Source organism: Gavialis gangeticus, unplaced genomic scaffold (assembly GCF_001723915.1).
Source record: "Gavialis gangeticus isolate Ggan-Ray unplaced genomic scaffold, GavGan_comp1, whole genome shotgun sequence".
Taxonomy (NCBI): Eukaryota; Metazoa; Chordata; order Crocodylia; family Gavialidae; genus Gavialis; species Gavialis gangeticus.
In genome coordinates, this window is record NW_017729034.1 from 67,328,300 (window position 1) to 67,337,554 (window position 9,255).

Here is a 9,255-nt window from a genome sequence, read left to right on the forward strand (position 1 = left end):
AATTTGTTTTACTTCATAAATTCTATACATTTATGTTTAGTCCTACTCAAATAAACCAGCAACCTATTTTTTTCAGTTTATTTAATGCAGAATCAAAGCTGTTTTAGAACAAACTGAAGTTTTTTTTGGGGGGGGGGGTTTAAGAAAATCAGAAAAATAATTTAGTCAGTTCATTACCCATTGGTTGGTCACTAAAACCTTTCTACATGTATGGAACAAAGAGATACTATAACCAAATATGTCTTCCCAAAACTTAAAAGTAACAACTTCTTTCCATTTAAAAGCAAACAAACAAAAAAACCCCTCTAAGGTCTGTCTGATCTCTAAGAAACAGCAACACTGGACACGTGTACATGGTATTCACTTAGCCCTAGGAGGCTCCTATGCAAACTGAATCATCTTCTAGGTTAGAAATTGGCATTATGTTACATAACTCCTTTAATTAATCTTCACTGTTATCTCTGCCTATGTTTTACTTAACCTGCAGGTCATCTGTTATAGCACGTGCATCTATTTACATCCAATATCAGACAAGGACATAACACAATCCCAACTAAAGATCTGTTATATAAATACGTATCTTCACAGAAAAGGTGCATAAGAAACACAAGTTCCATTAAATACCTAAGGCTTTGTCAGAGAGGGGACACTTTTTTTAAAAATGCATGTACTTTGTCTTCGCACGACTGTGCAGCAATATAGTAAATAAATAGTCTTGGGAGGAAATGGGAAAGAGAATTTTTTTTTTTTTTTTACTGAAGACAACCCTTGGAGTACAAATTTTATGAATCATTATAACAATTTCAACTGGAATTTTTAAGGTCTTTTGATAACAACACACTAAACAACCTATTAAATGGACCAGATGTAGACTGTTAAGATTCTCTTGTCCAAGTATTATCTGCATAAACTAATATGTCTTAATTCCTTTATATTATAAAAAGATGTTAACATTTTATAGTCCTTGGGGTGCAAACTAACTGAAGCAAATGGGTGCACAAAAAAGTTACTCACAAATAGAACAGAGTTGTGGTTTACATTACATTGGCTGCTCCACAGTAATCGTCTGTGTGAATGCTCTTGACTCCCCATCAATTTACTCCTCAACAAAAGGGGGCAGGCCACCATAGGTTAGCTTTCATTTACCACAGGATGAGAACACATACATTAGCAGGAAGTGCAAAGCAGCTAACAGTTTAAAACCCCACTCTCCTTTACTTCACAGTATTGTTTGCACATCCATGAGCCAAGACCTAAACTGAAAGAGATTCATAATCTTGTATTCATAAATGAGAAACCAGTTGCTCTAGCCATCATCAAAATTTAGGGGCACGGAAAGTTTTGTAAAAAATATTTTCAATCCTACACCTCTCAATCACATGAACGCAAGGTGCTCAACCTAATTTGATTCCTACTGCACCTGACATTTGACGTTCATATCAAATCAACAAAGAATGCTGCTACCTCTTGAAAAAACTGACCACCACCAAGTGGAAGTGCTACACAAAAAAGGATGAAAAAGCAATTTCAGGTACTTAACCCCTGTCAACTAAATATGAAATATAAATAGATGCTGCATACCCTGGACATCTACATAGAAGACATTGCTCCTTCACTTTCCCAGAAATTAAGACGTACTATGTCTCCTGTACTTTAATGAAAAAGTATGCATGGTGTGCGTGTGTGGGAGGAAGGGGCAGAGTAAAGTTTTGAGAAAGAAAGCACTGACTCTCCAAGATATTTTTTTCTCTTAACATGCTTAATTCAGGTCTCAAAAATTTATTTCAGAAGGTGAAGGGTTCAAAATGCCAAGGAAGTTTAGTACCTCCTGGTTCTACACTTGCTCACGAGTCAATTCTTAATCCAATCTCAAAACGACAAGCTTCCACATAAAATTATTAGCATTAGCATCTGTTGATGACTTGAAATAAAGAGAACTTAATTTATTAAGATTAGCTAACTTTCTTGTCCAGAAGGGATCCCACCACAACAGGCAGGCATCTTCCCCTGCCCAAGCTTATTTATCACTTGTTGATATTGATTTACCAACTTTCTCCTGAAATAGTGCAAGCCTTTCTTGTGATAAAATTTTACAATTGACCAAAAGAAAGCAGTGATATGTACAACACTAAACAGCTTTTTCTTTTTCCAAAGGTTCTGTGCTGTTGTACTAATACACAGCTGACTGTCAGCTGTATAACATGGACATATTTTCATAGCTGATTCCCACATAGGTGTCCTGCATACACTTGTTTTTCTTATAAATAAAGGAAAGCACTTCCTAGAGCACAGTAAAGAGGTCAGTCACTCAACCCCTAGGACAGGCCATTTACTGAGAACCACAGGAACCTACCAGAACCCATTCAAATGAAATAGAAAGAAACTGAATGTTGAGATTTATTTTATATCCACAGCAGAGATAACATTTTGAAAAACCATGCACAAGTCCCACTGGCTTTCAAAGTTACCTATGCTTTGAAACTACCTAAGGCACTATTAAAGATCCAATCTTGGGGATTTAATAGAAAGAGCTACGCACACAAAAAGATTACTTAACCCATCTGCAAATCTGTTGCAATAAGTTGTGGTCGGCATCCAGCTCATCTCCCCTGAATTGCATTTTTTTTTCCAATGAGCTGAAGGGAAAGTGACTCATATTTGCCACTACCAGAATCTGACAAATGAGTGAATAAGTATAAAAATCAGTGCCAAAACAAAAAGTACTGGAAAATAATTTACAACTAGTACTTTTCACTCTCAATAGAGTGAAATTGGCATTTAAAATTGGCATTTTGTTACAACTTTCAGATCTAAAATGCTAAAAGCTATTATGGAATCATGGGCTATCAAAGCTGGAACTTTCATTTCTAAGCCCACATGACAAATTATCTACATTAACATGACAGCTTACATTAAAAAAAAAAACATGCACTTTAATTCACATGATTTTCTACCTCTTAGGTCCTACCACAATGGGAACCAGACAAGTTTATAATGGTAACAGGGATAACAAAATGGAATGCCAGTTCTACTGTACCTAAAATTGATGGCTGATTTTATTTTACAAAGTGTATCACTATCATTTGTCTATTTAATTACTTATGAGAATATTCACTTGCTATTAAAAATTAACAACTCCTATTTCTATCAAAAGTATTTTCAATAAAGAAATTTAGTACATTCAAAATGATCCCAGTACAGCAAGCAACTATCATCTTAAAACACAAGTTTCAGAAAATTTTAACTCAAGCCATTCTCAGCAAAATAGAAGCACAGAACTCCATAACAGCAGGCAAAACCCCATTCTTAGCTCCAACCAAGTAGAGTTCACTCGGATTAAACATTACATTAAACTTTCACCTCAAGAATATTAAACATAGCTTCACTTTGCTTATTACCAGTAGCCCCTCTGATTATAACAGTTGAAGAAATACATGCCAATCATCCTTCAGCTAAGCCAATACAAACCAGTTAGACATAACTAAATCAAACAGCAACTATTTTACTGTTTCTAATAAAACTAATAGTATTAAAAACACTGCTGTTCCTCTCTAAAATACAGAATTAAAGGAAAACTCAAGGACAGCGAATTCTGATGAAAGTCCATGTGGCAAAATGAACATGGCCTCAATGAGAATTTTCTGAATTATGTTTCGATAAAAACAAGGGTCAGTGAGCGAGGGCATTTCATTACTGCATAGTACCCTCGGCAAGGAGTTTTTTCCCCCTCTCCAGAGAAGTCGAATAACTGGTCTGTTTCTAGACAGACTCCTGCTGTATTTCAATCAGCCTGAGCTGTCAGGATGGCCTGGTAATTAAGCTTAATGCAGGCCTCTCCTGTCAACCACAGAGTATACACCAAATCAGCATTTAATACTACACCTAATTAATAGGATTTTTTAAAATAATAAAACACAGTCTCCAGTAAAGACAGTACCCTGAGATAATGAAGGGGAATTAAAGACTACTCATAACATGTCTGCCTCTCAAAAGCTAATGATTAATACTATTTCAATGCATGTCCTGTATTGTTCTATAATTCTCATTTTGCCATATATTCACTTCCAGGAAGAAAGCCTCTTTTTTTTTCTTCTTCTTAAGTGACCCATAAAAAAAAAAAAAACCTAAAAAAAAGTGTGCGTCAGAAGTTAAGGAGCTGGAAATAAAACATTTCACATCCCATCTCCCCTCCCCTTGCTAATACACACAAAATACTCATGGTAAAAACGGCATTTTTTACTTCAGTTTTGGAAACCTGGCTTGCACATTTTAGACAGAAACATGTCAAATCATCACTTTTCACATTTGCTGCATTCTTGGATTTCAAACACCTCACACATAATTCAGAAAAACTTTGGGAACATTTACATTAAAGGAATATGGTTCCTATTTTCCCTCCTGAAAACAGCAACTATGTTTCTTAATCAGATCTGCTCTTGGCTAATTGTTCCTGACTCGAAGTGATAGCTGTTTATGGAACAACTAGTTAATGAGGAAACAATTGTACAAGACTTGAGCCAGGCTACAAAATCTAAAAGAACCAGACCTGAACAAACACAAAAGGAAGGTAAAAATTATTAAAAGAATGATTTGCTAATTAAAGTTTCCACTTCATACTAAACTTTGTTCTACACTACGATTAATGTACTTTTTTTAAGCCTGGGGCAAATACATATCTTTTTATTACAGCTGCCTAACATTCTCTATAGTGTAACAAAAAAAAAGAGCATAAGTCTATATTTTTCTTCAACTCTTAAAAGAACCCTCCATTTTCTGTTAGAACACTTTTGAACAGAATATTTCTGGATTTTCTAGATTCCCTCATAAATGTATTTTTAAATAGTCAATTACTAGTAACTTAACTACATGTAACCTGCTGTAAAGCAAACTGAACTGAAAAAAATGGTTCCTCTAACTTTCAGTTCTAATAAGTTAATAAACTATACAATGTTTTTAGAAAGTTGGGTCAAGTTGACTGTGTTGCTTAAAGCACTGTGAAAGAGAACCAAACACTGGTAAAAACAGCTTGTGCCAGAAAAAAAGACCCAATGTTGCAGGGGGAGGGGTTTAAAACTGTATTTTTCTTGGGAAACATTTCAAATCATTTCCACAAATAACTGAAGAGATTTGGTATATAAACAACACTTCTCTGTTAGATTTTTCAATGTGGCTTTTGTTCCAATGTTATCACTGAAATTAACACAATGACTATAAACTACTGTACGGCCTTGTTGCTTTCCAGGTTCTAAAAACAAAGACTTAGGACCTCTGGTTGTTAAATGCTGATTTGGTGTATACTCTGTGGTTGACAGGTTGTTATCAAATCAACTTATTTGTTCTGTTCTGTCATTGATAGTTATAGCACAATATTCCTAAAATGGCTCAAAAATGGGCACTTCTGGTATACCACATATAAAATATCACTTGTCTTTTGTTAATATACTTTCAATGGCCCAATATTTACCGTCTTATTTTTGCAGTTAAAAATTAGCCTGAAGAAAGTTTTCCGGGCACAAGGCGTATCTTAGAAAGATATTTTGCCTCTGCTTAAACTTTGCATATGCAAAGATACTTGTTTAAATTCTTGGTGTAATCTCATGTACAAAGTTAACTGGATTAACTCAAAGACATGTACTTACAGACTAACTCTGCAACCCTTACTGAAGATGTTGTTTAGTTGAAGCCTAGGAGACCACTATCATAATTGTGGCATTGGGACTTTGTTTCCACATGTCTCAACTGCAATTTTTGGGTCAAGCAAACTGACAGCAAAATTTAAGCATTTATTGTTATATTTGCTTTAACTTTTATTACACAAATCAGGGCATCTTACTTTATCACTGTCCCGAACTAAACCTACTTATTTCCAAGGCTAACAAAATCATTGCTCAGTTTATCAAGTTATTTTAAAGGTGTACAAACACCCCCTGCACCCCTGCTTTTGACAGAAAATTCTTACGGATAAACTCATACATTTAAGAGCAAGTGTGAAGCAAGAGATTTACATGGTACAGCTAACAAACAAAAAAGGCAATGCAAGAAAAGTGGTCATTCTTGACAGGAATCCACATGAACTTCCTTTACACTGGATACTGTTAGCAGTGCATACTCCAGTTACCTTACAATCTCCACTATCAAAAAAAATGAAATTGTTCTTAAACAGTAAACTAAGATTTAAGGATATCTATCGCCCCTCTAATTCACAATTACTGACAAACATAACAAATATCAACAACCTTCAAGTTTGCTAAAATTAAGCATTCTTACTAATTGTATATCAAAACGTTCAAGCATAGCATTTTCTATGTAGAGCTACTAACAGTTATAGTCAGAATAAACTTTTTATCCTTCTCAAAACAGTAAAAAAGATTTACTAGTTCAAGCCAGTTGTAGTTTAAGAACATTGTACTGCATCTTTTAAAAGTATGAACAGAGTAAGCAAGCTTCCATTTATTTTAAAAGCTTGGAATATATTTACAAAATTCAACATGTATTTATATTTAAATAACCATGAACTACAAGAAACAATGAATAATGTATTCATTTTGTGCAATGAGACATATATTAAAAGCAGCAGCAAAAACTAAACTACAAAAAATGTCCATTGTGTAGCTTAAAATAAAATGCAAGCATCTCAGAAGCTACAACTGAAGTGCAGAAAATTCAGGTCACATTTGATGGTACAAACAATTACAGGAAATACAGCCCACTCCAGTCAGGAAGAGCCCCCTCTTCCCGCAGGTTTGCACTAGTCTGATAAAAACAATCCAACTTCCTACTTATTATGCTGTCCATTTTAAACATCCTCGATAATCTACAAAAGCATTGTTTATGCTTACAGAGTTGAAAAGACTACAATTTGAAAAATAATTGTAAGATGAGCAAAAAACAATTTTAATGCATCTTCCAAACAAAGCACATTTTTAATGAACCTTCACAACCTTAACTTTAAGAGTTTACTGTAGTATTGAACAGTAACCGTGCTTATATTAAAAAAAGTTATCAAATTTTACTTTCATCATTATGTTTTGAGATCAAGCTTCAGAAAAACACTGAAAATGGGGAAATGTTTTAGATAATGAAGTTCACAGTAAGAGATATTTTGTGTGCCATGTAGTTATATGTCCAAATCCTAAGATACAGTAAAACAAAAAATGCCAAGGCAATAATTTTATGCCTGTTTGAATTTCTGCTTCTGATTCAGCAAACCATATAAGATCAAATGCAAACCCATGTGTTCCTTTTAAATACTGCCACGTGTTAAAAAAAAAAAAAAAAAATCTAATCAGCAAAACTAATTCTCGAATTCTTTTCTAAAATCAGGACTTTTCAGGCTTTATGTAAATGTTCTTTCTTTAATTAAGAGGGCAGAAGCAGAAAACTGGACTCCCTGGTCCAAGAGGCCCCTTCTGCAAACAATAGACTACATTGCTAAGTCTTACAGAGTTTTACTACTCCAAAGCATGTACAGAATCTCCAAGTTAACATGGATTGTATTTCATATTCTGTGATAACTTTTTAAAAATATCCCAGATTAATTTGCATTTTAGTAGGGAGATTCAGTCTGCTGAAAAAGTAAAACAAATAACAAAACCAAATTATTGGGGGGGGGGGGCAGACTACTTCAACTCCTTTTCTCTTATTCCTTCCCCTCTAAATGTCCAGTAAATAATCAGGTGTTACTTTAAAAGTTACTTTCATATCACTCGCAAATGTATTTTGCAAAGTACTTTAATTATTGTACCTCTAAATAAATACTCTCTTTCTGAGGCCTCTTCCTAATACACTAAGAAACATGAAATCTGATATTGCTTGTGGTGGAAATGTTCATTCTGTTCCCAGAGCAGAGATTTTAGCATTTCTTCCAGCCCTATCATGCCTGTTGTATAAAACAATGCCTAAACTTTTCTAAGGTGTGCTCACTAGGGTTTTATGCACAGTATTAATGTGGTATTTTCCTAAGATACATAAGCAGAGATTTTAAGTCCTAAAATCCTCAAATTTCACTGTCTTCTAGTAAAGCTGCTAATTTTAGTATTAAGGTTAGTAAAGATCTTACAAATCCATTCTCATCTCTCAGAAAAAGAAAATAACTGGCGCCCCTTAGTGTTCAAATTCTGAAACCTTCATATATTTCACTGGATTTGCATGCAACATTTTTTTGACATTCCAAAAAGTTTTCTGCCTCCACAACTCTTCCAGCCAAGCGCCAACACAAACAGGAAAAAGCAAGAGGACTTAGAGGGATAGCAGAACTTTTCCTTGGGCCATGTAGTACAAAATAAAAGTCTGGTGGGGGGGGGGAGGAGGACTGGGTAAAAGGACAGCCTGACTCCTCAATAACTTAAAAATAAACTTTGGTCCCAGTGTTTGCCTCAGGTTTATGAAACACTGCTAAACCAGAGACTTTCAGGATTCAACAACATTCAAAAGATGCAGTGACCGCATATATACCTCCTCTTTTAATATCCTTTTGACACTGGAGATGTTTCTCCCCCTTTTGTTCTCAGGACAGACCAACTTTGTAGGCCTCCTCCTGAGATTATATGAACTTGAAAGGGGTAAGGGATTTTGAAAATCCACCATCAAGCCTCTGGGAAGATTATTTGTGCTTAAAATGTGTCTTGTTGATCCAGTTTCTTCTGAATTAATATATTCCTTACTAATTAACCTTTTGAAGATCAGGGTGACCCTAACTACATTACAATTTTCCTTCTGACGTCCATGCACAGCCAGCCTAGATTTGAAAACTAAACTGAGCCCTCAGGAGCACAGAACTAAAAACTTCCATAGACCTATGCTGCTGCTTCAAGTCCAATTTTGTTTTTAAATACTTCAAGTGCCACTTTTCATCTCCCGTCCATTCCTCTCATGAAGTGTGTGTGTACGTGTGTGTGTACACCTACATGGTCCCACAACCACATTCTTACATGTGGATTTTTTCCTCTTCCTAAACCCTGACTCCTTCCCCAAACCGGTCGCTTTACTCCATTTTAAGCAAACAAAATGCAAACACCAGCACAAACCCCACTGGCCCAAAACCCTCAAAATGCCTCAACTGCTTAAGAACCCCCCCCCGTGGGACACTTCATGCACCACAGCATTGCAGTGATCACAAGCCTCAAGGTATGTAGAAAAAGCTTTTAAAGCTGTATCTATATCTGGATCGCTGATTCTCTGAATCGGCATCGAACATTCAGATTATGATTCGACTGAATCGAATCAGGCACAGTGATCCGAATCAACTAATCGAAT

General features: G+C 35.3%; 1 protein-coding gene across 8 annotated transcripts in view; it reads right to left on the reverse strand.

Annotated features, from left to right (window-relative positions):
- QKI (QKI, KH domain containing RNA binding) overlaps positions 1-9,255 on the reverse strand; it is a 348,918-nt gene that overhangs the window by 328,530 nt on the left and 11,133 nt on the right. The window lies entirely within an intron of this gene.